Source organism: Grammomys surdaster, unplaced genomic scaffold (genome assembly GCF_004785775.1).
Source record: "Grammomys surdaster isolate TR1022 unplaced genomic scaffold, NIH_TR_1.0 136, whole genome shotgun sequence".
Classification (NCBI taxonomy): Eukaryota; Metazoa; Chordata; class Mammalia; order Rodentia; family Muridae; genus Grammomys; species Grammomys surdaster.
In genome coordinates this window covers 4,025,901-4,037,196 of record NW_021604594.1, presented here as the reverse complement: position 1 = coordinate 4,037,196, position 11,296 = coordinate 4,025,901, and the positions used below count along the sequence as shown (strand labels likewise).

Genomic DNA, 11,296 nt, shown 5'->3' with positions numbered 1-11,296 from the left:
GTTAATCACCACATAGCTTTGTTTTCTACTGTACAATGTTTTTAAAATTAGAACAAGGTTGTTCTTGAAGCTATTTTTTTATTTTTTATCATCTGATGTTTAATGTTCATTATATTTCTTGTATTATTTTGTGTGTGTTGGTGTTTTCCCTGTATTTATGCCTTGTACCATGTATGTGAAGTACCCTTGGGGTCAGGAAGAGGACACTGGATCTCCCGAGACTTGGATGTTTATGAGGGTACTAGGATTGAACCTGTGTCCTTGGAAGAGCACTCAGTACTCTTAGCATTGCCCCAACACCTTCAAGCTATTTTAAAAACTCATCTTTAATAATTTAGCAAGACCAAAATTATTTAGGGAAATTAGATGCTTAATCTCAATTCCTTTCTTAGCATCTCTCAAGGAACATGGACAAATCAATACTATGAAACACTACATAACTATATAGGTAAATGTCACTTCTAAACCCAAATATTTATAGTGATGACTATATGTGCATGTGTATATACTCTTTCTTTTTAAAACTTTTGCACATTAAATATTGTATTTAAAATTCCTATTTAGTGCCTCTGTTATATTCAGCATACCTCTGTATTTCTGAGTTTCTTTGAGGACTAAATGATAAAGATGAATCTTAATTGTGGATGAAATGTGGGTTGTTCTTCCATATAAAACTTTCCTTGTGTGTTCAACAATATCTTCTTTTGATTACCTTTGATAGTTGAGTCTAGCTTAAACTTAATGCCATTCTTTCATCTACCTCCCTGGCAGTTACAGGTGTATACTGCCATGTATAATAAGGAATACGGAATAAGGTCATTTATTGTGGTTATTCATTGTGACCTATAATGCAATACTCAAGGAAAGGAGGAGAAAAACCAAAGCAGGTTATTTCATTCAGCTACTCATTTGGTAAAAGCCCACAGTGGAAGTTAATGACTATTGCCACGCGCGCAATCGACTCGCCAGCAAGATGCATGCGGACACCAGGATCCTTCCGCAGCAAACATTTATTGTTAATGAAAGGAGGAAGACCCCCGGGCCCCGAAAAGGCACTGCTTATATACCCTTGGAGCGGCGTGTTCACTTCTGATTGGCTGCTTACTCGTTACCCACCAAAACGCCCCGGGATGGGCTGTGACTTGGCGCACTTTTATCATAGCGCATGCGCGGTTTACTTGTTTACTTGGAGGAGCACCGGATGCCAGCGCCATCTTGTAATGGCGAATGCTGTCAGCACAAGCCGCGGCTTTCCACAGGCTATGGCATCCATATCAGTTTTTAGGTAAAATGTGATGCATCATTCATTTTACCCAAAGTGACTTTAATTAACAAGCGTAGTCACTATGCTATAGGAAATTGACATTAAATAAATATTAGAGAGTTACATTGTTTACCTTCTACTTTGATAACAATTGTACACACACACACACACACACTTTATTTATATTTATATAATGATATAATAGACATCATTGATATTAAATGATTAAGAAACACTAAAATATGAGTGAGCTTTATTTGAGCATTCAGTGATTCAGTAAATCAGGTGGTAAAATAATCATTGATTCATATCATAAATATGTATGCCACCAACCAGTCTTAGTTTCATTTATCTAATATAGACAGAGTATAATTCTATTGTATAATTATGTAATATAGTATAATTCTATAATTCTGAAGGACCCTAGGATCTTTTGACTGGAGAATGAGCAATGACCTCCAGTTAAAGTCATCTTAATAAGAAAGTGCTTCGAAGGTTTGAATCCAGCCATGAATTTTCCACCTGAGCTACAAACATTCGAAATGACATTCTTTCTTCAAATGAAATGGCTTTGTGTGGCCACCACCAATAGTCACAGCCAAATCTCTTGGGTAATTTGTTGCAACATTTAGACAGGCACGTGGTCTTTCATCTTGCCCTTGCAGGGCTCTAGCTCTCTTTAACCCTATGGAGGCTGATAAAGGCAAGGCAGGCAGGTGATGCTAGCGGAGGCTGTTAGTAAAAGAGACGTCTCTACGACGTGCACTCTTAATTCCCTTCAGTATTGTTCCTCTTGCATCCATCATTTGTTTAACTTGTATGATGGCCTAGCTTTCAAACTAGGCTTCAAAACATGGGTTTTCCCCATGTTTTCTTCTCTATGCTCAATCATTTTTAACTTTTGATTTAAATTGAGAAATGAACTATTTTTCTTTCCATTCGAACACTTAGAGGTTGTTGCAATGTTATTAATTGGCCTAATTTCAACACTGTCATGTCTTTGAGAATAGAGAGGCCCAAGGGGAGGGAAAGACATGGAAAAATGACTCATTGGACCAGTAGTCAGAACACACACATTTATCAATTGAATGTGCTACATTATATATGGGCAGCTCATGATTCTCCAAAACAATTATAATATTAAAATCAAATGTCACTAATCATGAGGCACCAAAAAAGATGTAACAGTGAAATAAGTTAAAATATTGCAACTGTTATAAAAATGTGAAATAAAGACATAAATTTGGAAAAATGGCAATAGACTTTTTCAATACCAGTTGCCACACAATTTCAATCACTAAAGCAAAACACGAAGTGAAAACTAAATACCCCACACTACATGTGAGATACAATACAGTGTGGCACAGCAGAATGAAGTATGCCTGTAATTATTATTTCCATTTTACACAGTAGCAAAATTCAGTGTGGTTATTTACTTGCTCCAGGTAACAATGTAAATGGCAGAGTTGGCTGTCAACATACTTGTCTGATACATTAAAATTTTTTAAATTTTAAACTTCCATTTATTCTTTGAGAATTTCATGTATGCATACAATGTGCTTTTGATGTTTTTAAAAGCACCTTACCATGTTTATTTTTATTGATCGTTGAAAAGGAATCTTTTAAACAGATTTAGTTTTGTTTTGTGTATATGTGGTGTATGCCTTCTTGTCTGTATGTGTACTGCCTATGTGCATGTTCCTATGGAGGCCAGAAGAGGCTGTTGAAACTCCTGAAGCTGAGTTACAGATGACTGTGAGCCCCATTTTGAGCCAGTGTGGGTGCTGGGGCCCAAATGTGGTCCTCTGCATAGGTAGCTATTGTCCTTAACCCCTGAAAAGGAATCTTTAAATCAGCTTCTAATGCATCAAATAATTTTGTTTGACTTAATCCATTTCTCAGTTTATAAGGCATTAATCTACAACTGCAGCCTGGAAAGGCTTGTCCAAGTTTCCACGGAGATTTCAATCCATGCTAATTTACCTATATGATCTCCCACACCAACTTTAGAAAGAGTCGTGCTTCCTTCTTAGAAGCTGAAGAACATATGGTAGGAGATAAAATGGCTTGCCCAGAGACATGTGATTAGGACTCTGAGTTTGTTGTCCTTGCTTCTGAAGACTTTCTTCCCTTGCAAGAAAATCCGGGAGTGACCCAAGAACTACAAAAGCTGACACAAGTTCTAGAAAACTTAATAGAGCCCACTCAATATGTCTGTTGGGTAATAATACACATTACTGTTTACTCATCTGTTTGTTCTACTAAGTATTTTTTTTATTATCTTTCACTTAGTTTTTACAACACTCTACAGCAATTATTTTATTGCTGTTTTAGAAACATAGACACTGAATGTTATAAATATTAATTTTCTCAAGTCATACAACTGATAGAAATAAGTTACAAATCCAAATATTGTGACTGAAGTTCTACACGCAACCACAAGTCTTATGCTGTTACTATCCTTTTGTAGCCAGCCTTCATGGACCTTCGAGGACACTCTTTGATCAAATTTTTCCTGTTGGTACAGTTCCTTGAAACTTACATGAATAATACTAGATTTGTATTTTCTTAGCAGATCCCCTCTTATAAAATAATTATTTATGTAGTTAGTCTGTTTTTCATGGTAGACATTAAAGTTGTAAGGGATCTGAGCTAGGCAAGTTTTTTTTGTACTCAATCACATCTTGATGAGACCTCTAGTGACTTCTGTATAATTTTCAAATGTGCAGGAGTTCACTCACCGTCTTGGAGGAAGTGAGGATTTTTAACAGAATATGATTGGATTCAGGAAATAAAAAAGGCTTGACAAAAGCTTAAGGAGATTCTTTTTAAAAATACTTTGCATTTTTTGAGAGTTAATTGAAAAATCTAAAGTAATGATAAGGAAAGCCCTCTAAATGCTTTTTGATTCAGACAGTCAGTGAGGGAAATCTTTTATAAAAACCACTGGGAAAGTTAAAGCAAGACAGATGGCTAAAAAGAAGGACAATCTAAATCCACTTTTAATTTGACACTGACAATGCTTTAAGTCATGTCTAATGGTTTTCAGTTGCTCACAGAGTCGTGAACAAAGTCCTTATCAGGACAGTGGGTTTATGCATTGTGTGACCTCTTCTCAAATACTCACCACTTTCTGTTTTTCTAACACTTTGCTATCACGAAGTTAAGTATATTCTGTTTCCTCCGTCTGAATGCAGCTTGATATTCTTTAGGAATGAAAACTTACATTTCAAGCAGTTATACATATTTACTAAATGACTGCTTTGGTCTAATGTAAGGAAGAAATACAGGGCATAGATTGGTAGGTCTTGTCTCAAACTATCTAAATTTAGTCGTGGAAAATATCTTAAAAACTAATAAAAGAAAAAAACAATTTAGGGAACTAATAAAAAAAATCACAAGGCACTGTGTGATGGACATCAAGTGAAGAGCACATACCGTCTGACTTGATCTCTTGAACTTATTCAATGATGTAAACGATCTTCACATTTGGATATAATTCAATCTATGACTGGCCCTTATTCTTTTTATCTGTAGGTAGGAGCTGGGGAGACTGGTTAGTGAAGGTAAGTGGACAATTATGAGAAGGGTGTTTCTATGTCTCCTTCTTCCCAATAGTATTTCCCTGTGTTTGGCCACTGAAGTAGACATATACCACCTAACAAGGAGACCGGAAATTACTGTCCCTGTCCTGGAAGTTCAAGATAGAATTATTTACTTCAATATTTATAGTGGATTTTAAACCTACCTCTGAGCTAGCATAAAGCTTGTTGGGACTAGATTTTAGAATCAGACTAATACAATTTCTGGCTACTTTCATCAGTTTTTATATTCTCACCCTTGTTATTACACTCTTGTAGGGTTTTACACTTTATTTTATGTAAGATATACCTCTATGCTGTGCCATTTTATTTTTTCATTTAAAATATCTTGGAAAACCATTGCAGTGATTTGCATATATCTTCTTTAATCTGTTTTATAGCTGCATAGTATTCCCTGTTGTGGGCGATGCAGAGCTCATTGCCTTATTATCTTATGCATGGGAATTATGTAGTTTCAAATGTCTTGCACCCGCAAACAATTCTAGAAAGCATTTCATCTTTCTCCATACCCAATCTGTAGAAATTTTGTTACATTAGCGTACCTCCACATGAAATCAGGTAGAAACCTGCACAAGTTTGGTGGATGAAACATGACCATGAAATTATAACAAATTTACACAGTAAACAGCTGACATTAAAGCAAACAAACTGACATTAGTGATACTAACATAATAGAGGATGGTATTTATTTGAAATGAAATGGTGTTTCATGACAAGGATTTTGGTAATGATGTCTGTGGTGTGACATCACCTGATAGTTCACACCTCGTACCTCACATACATATATGTCACTTTGGTCAGAGAAGATTTCTTCTCTGCAATGAGCAGTGCACCTGCAGAGACATGTTAGCTTGTCAAATGCTGGGAAACAAGCAAGCATTGAGTGGTCAGCCCTAAATGGGACATCTAGGTCACGCCTTCCAAGGTTCACGGAACATTGTGAAAGAGATATCAGGAAAAAAAGTGAGACCTGGAGGATGGGATGGAATATATGAAATGCTGTCTTCCAGGCATGCTATGGCCTTGAGCTCTTAAACTCAAATAGCTATGGCAACCTGCATGAGTTTGGGCCTGTTAAGATCATCCTGTGTTGTAACAGGGAAGGACTCACAAGGCTCTCCCTCCCCCTGAACATCTCTAGGCACTTAATTGTTGCTGAGGCTGAGAAAGACATTTTCTCCAGAGGTGTCAGCCTGTGACAAGGATCCCATGCCACTGTAATAACTGCTCATTCAAGGCCCTCAAGGAAATACTAATGAAATTCATTGGAACACCCCTTCCACTCCTAAAGACATGAAGTAGGGGACAGGGGACTGGCTGGGAAGATTCAAGGAATGAGCAGGAGAGGGAAGGAACCCACGTGGGTAGTGAGTGAATCTGAGTACCTTACACCACACATGTATGAAAATGTCATGATGAAATCCACTATTTGTACATAGCTTACATATATAAAAAACACGTTAAAACTGTAGGGTAAAGTTAAAGTTACCCTTAAAGAGGAATTTATATCTTAACTACGTATAATAGAATATTGTTATCTTATAACTTAACTATATATAATAAAACAATAGAGGGATAAGTAAGTAAGTGTCCAACTTAAGAGGGTAGAAAAACCCTTGCCCCAGAGGCAGTGTAGGTGTGGCTGCTGTACCACATGTGTGTCAGTAGGAGGCAGGAAAGAAGGAGACTATGTCTCTGCTCATCTGACCTGTGAACATCTGAATGATTAGTAAGCTAGCATTCCATGAAAACAGTGAGGCTGAAATAATCACCACTCTGGCTCCAGGACACTCACACAGGAAGCTAGCCTGAGATGACCGCCAGTCCTGTGCCATGCAGGTCGTGACTGTATCCCAGGGTGGGGAACATGTCAGCACCCACCTGGGACTGCTGTTCTGGGTAGGAGTAAACCCAAGACAGATGAACCTGACAAGGGACAATTCGGATAGCTGATGAGCAAGCACCAGACAACCACCCAGACCTGCTCCATGGGGCCCAGACAGGGAGCTAGCCTGAGATCATCACCAGTCCTGCACCAGGCGGGCCGGGGGCAGAGGGCAGACCATGCCCAAGACGACCCCAGCTCAGTGTCATAATGCATGAGCAGGACATAGCATTCTGGAGACCTTTTCTGAGAGGATCCCAGACCCTTAGAGACCCCAGGAGCACCACTAAGAGGAGCAAGTAGGTGGTGAAGAGATGGAAGAGAAAGAGAAACAGAAGGATGTAGGCAGAATGAAGAGAGGCAGAACTGAAGACTCCACGGTAGTGAGGAACAGCCCTATGCGAGCAGCCAGTGATGTCACCTGGGACCACGATGTGGTCTTGGCTTGTGCTGCCACTGGGGGCTACATCTGGGTTCATGATCTTGCAGCAGCAGGAGTCTGTTACCACCAAAGACCTGGCAGACATTCTTGGTCTGGGCTGCTGTCTGGGTACTTGTTGATGTCTTAGGGCTGTGCAGAACTGCCTCCATCCCTCACCTGGGCATTGTGGGAATGCTGGCTCTGGGGAGTATGAGAGCAGGAGAGCTGACCCTAACCCTAGACTGCTGCAATACTCAGGAGAGCAGCCCCTGCACATTCTCAGAGTTTCAGGTGTACTGGTCCCAAGGATACGAGCATGGGTGAGCTGGCCTTGCTACTCATCTTCCATGTGGTGGCATGGACAAAAAAGAGATACCCTCCTTCTCCGTTGCTCCTCACCATCTGCGGCAGGTGGGAGACCTGGCTTTTGGGTCACGAGGGCAGGAAAGCTAGCCCTGCCCCCTCACCAGCTGCAGCACTCAGGAGAGCAGTCACTCCACCTCACTCGGGCACCACAGTAGAGCTGATTCTGGAGGCACGGTGCAGGCCAGCCAGCTCTGAGAGTGTGAACATGAGAGAGCGCTCCAGCAACTTGTCTGGGGTGTGACTTGTCTGGGAGTGCTTCTCCCACCCTGCCCCTTTCCATCTATGACAGGCAAGAGAGCTGGCCTTGTGGTCATGAGACTGGGAGAACTGGCCATGTCCCTCATCATCTGCAATATTCAGGAGAAGGAACCCTGCACCTTGCCTGGGCAGTGGGGTAGAGCTGGCCTGGTAGTAAAGTGTTGCTGATGAGCAGGCCCTCAGGGCATGAGAGCTGTGAAGCCAGTGGGCTATCTCAGATACCTCTCAGGCCCAGATCCAGGGTTTTGAATTGGCCCACCCAACATCTACCCCATTGATGCTGGAGTGCATGAAGGGGCTGGTTGTAAAGATCCAAAACTGCAGAATCTCTATGACACAGGGCAACGCAGGATACCCGAGAGGGGTCTCAGCGAGATTCCAGTATTGATAGAGTAGCAGAAGCCACAGGTCTCATACCAGACCAACAAGTCATTGCAATAGACATTTGCAAGCAAGGAATTATGGACAAAAGGGTGCACTGTGGGACGTACTGGGACACACTCTAGCTTCCACAACAGGAGTTTTTCTATTGGGAGGAGGTTGCAAGGGTGGAGGTCAGGTGTGAGAGGAAGGGGAGGCGAGTGGGGTTGGGATGCAGGATGTGAAACTCACCAAGAACCAACAAAAGTAAAAAAAAAAAATTAAAAATAATTACAAAAGAGGCACTAAAAAAGACAGCGAAGTCAACACAAAGAGAAAAGGAAGTAGATGAAGCTACTGAATTGATGAATTATGTCAAAGACCACACCACTCTGAATGCAAATTATAAATTACTGCAGAGCAATGCAAAGAGCCAAAAGCTCTCGGGTGTTATCAAATGAATTACAGACAACCTCTAGCTAGATTGAATAGAGAGAGAGAGAGAGAGAAGTATATATGATAGAAGCAGATCTGGAGCTTCACTCCAGATACAGCACAGTGTACCTTTAGAGTTTTGTAAAAGTATATGTTGATGAATTGAAAATTCAGAATGGACAATTTTCTATAAAACTAATTTGTAAATATACAGTAAACTTAAATATTATGCCTACATAAAATACAGCTATATATTTATAATCTATATGAGGGATCTGGAAGGCTGGCATGGTGGCACACACCTTTAATCCAAGTACTTGGGAGGCAGAAACAGGCAGGTTTCTGTGAGTTCAAGGACTGCCTGGTCTACATATCTACATAGTGAATTTCAGGACAGTCAGGGATATGTAAAGAGACCTTGGAGAGAGAGAGAGAGAGAGAGAGAGAGAGAGAGAGAGAGAGAGAGAATTTATAAACCATAACAACACAAAATTAAGATACACTCATGTCATGTAGAACAAGATGATTTTATTCTATGTGACATAGTTGAAGAAAGAATTCAAAATAAGAAAAAAAAAAACCTCTATTTCAATGAAAGAGGAAAAAAGTTTCAGAAATTAAAGAAAGGGCCCTAAAAATGCCTAGGAAAAAACAGGTGGTGAATAAAAAAGAAGCCAGGTGGGATATAGCCCACTGCATGGTTTCCCATCAGAGGGAAGGATACAGAGGCCGCATCCAAAGAGAAGACAGAAAAGACAGGACACTGTCAGTACTCTCTGGCCAAGCCAAGAGCCTAAATGAAGAACAATTAGAAGATGGGGAGACTGGATTTAACCTGCCCTAATCCCATCCATGGTGAGAGACATCCTTGGGAAACAGTTGTGGCAAGTAAGAGGGTCTTTTGCTGACAAACTGCAGTGGAGGTGTCAGGAAGCTTGTCTTAGGTTGTGACAGCCCTGCCAAAACCCAGTATGATCAATGGAAGCTAACATGGAGGTTTGGTTACTCTGAGCCTAAGTTCAAAGGATGGATAAGTCTCTGATGATGCCTCCTGGTCGTTCACTGGCAGACTTCACTGATTTCAAAACCTCAAGATCTTCAGAGACCAAGTAAATCCCTTAGGAGGCCTTGAATCATGAAGGCAGGCTTTCCTTCTATACAGATCTCAGCCCTGTGGTTCCTTTTACTCCCAACACATTTTGGAGACAGTTCTTCCCCAGCTAGAACACTAGCCTTCCCAGCCTGCCACAAAGCTAAATGCAGCCAGCAGAAGTCCCTGGTCCGCAAAGAAAAGAAACTGCTAAGTGAAGGCAGCTCTGCTAGTCTTTACCCACTCTCACTGGTCACTCATGAGTGAGTACATCCTCAGCACCAGCACAAACCCTGGGAGAGTCCCATGCCTACAGCTTCAGCTCAACCTCCTCCTCACCAATTTTCTAAGACCCAGAAAGAAAAGAAGCACCTACATTATTTATTCTCCCTTGTTTCCCCCTTTCTCTTCTAAAAAAATAGTACTTTTACATTATATGTTTTTATTTCTTATTTCCTTCTATGCATCTACTTAATCTTTTTCATTATTAAGCAATCTTTTGACTTTTACTCTTATTTTTTTATCCCCCGTGTTTTTCTCCTCCCTCTCTTCCCTTCATCTGTACTATGTTTCTAATGTTAATTTGATTTTATCTTATCCATTAAAAAAGAGAATTCTTTAATTTTTCTTTCCTTTCTTATATTTATCTAATTTTGTGATCAAACTTCCTTATTACAGGAAATTGTGTGTGTGTGTGTTTCTTTTTTTAAATTTTTTTCTAATTTCTTACTTTTTTTTCTTTCCTGCCCAAAGTTCTTCTCTGTGTCTCCCTTTCTTTTCATTTACTTAATCTTGCTTTTCCTCCATTTTCTTGTTGTCTCATACAGTACTACTATACATACATGCAAATGATGTTTAATATCATAGCAGCTACATTGTATTTTCTATTTTCTGGTTTATGGACATTGGTAATGTATTAGGATGCTTCAATAGATTTTAGTTATATTCCCTTATCTTGAAGTGTTTGCCTCTGTTGCTATTATCCTATTTTGTTTTCTATTTGTGAAGTGGTATTGGGATCAAGACTTTAAACATGACATGCCCAATATGATTATCACTCAAAACTGGAAGAGATATCCAATAGATGCAGAAATCATATCACAGAAACACAAGAAATATCAAAAAGAAAGGAACATGACTCAGTCAAAAGATCACAAGTCCTTAGCTACTGAATTCAAAGACATTGAAATAGGTAAAAATGTTAAAGATTTCAAAAGTTTACCAGTAAAAGTTATCAATGATATCAAAGATGATAGAGGTGAGGAAAATAAAATCAGTCTCAGACCTGAAAGGAAAAAGTAGCTTTAGAGAAAAAAGTCAGCAAAATGGATGGGAAAATTAGCAACAAAGAAAAGATCACCAGCAAGGAAACTACGATTTTGAGGTGTGTGTGAAAGGGTTGGTAATCAAAATCTTGATCAGCCTAACATAAGACAAAGTGGAAAGCATCATGAATAGACTGGATCCAGCAGAACAAAGAATGGCAAAGATGGAGGTCAAGGCCAAAAGATACTATCCTCAAACATCAATTAAAAAAATGAATATGACCACTATATGCACGAACTTGGACATGATGTAGACCAAATATCAAAATCCATGGGACAGAAAATGTACT

At 39.6% G+C, this 11,296-nt stretch overlaps 1 non-coding gene across 1 annotated transcript; it reads left to right on the top strand.

Moving 5' to 3' along the window:
• The first annotated feature begins 6,481 nt into the window (after positions 1 to 6,481).
• LOC114617489 lies at positions 6,482 to 6,608 on the top strand. The gene has a single exon (XR_003710806.1). It is a non-coding gene; the product is annotated as a small nucleolar RNA SNORA17 (small nucleolar RNA).
• The last annotated feature ends 4,688 nt before the right edge of the window (positions 6,609 to 11,296 follow it).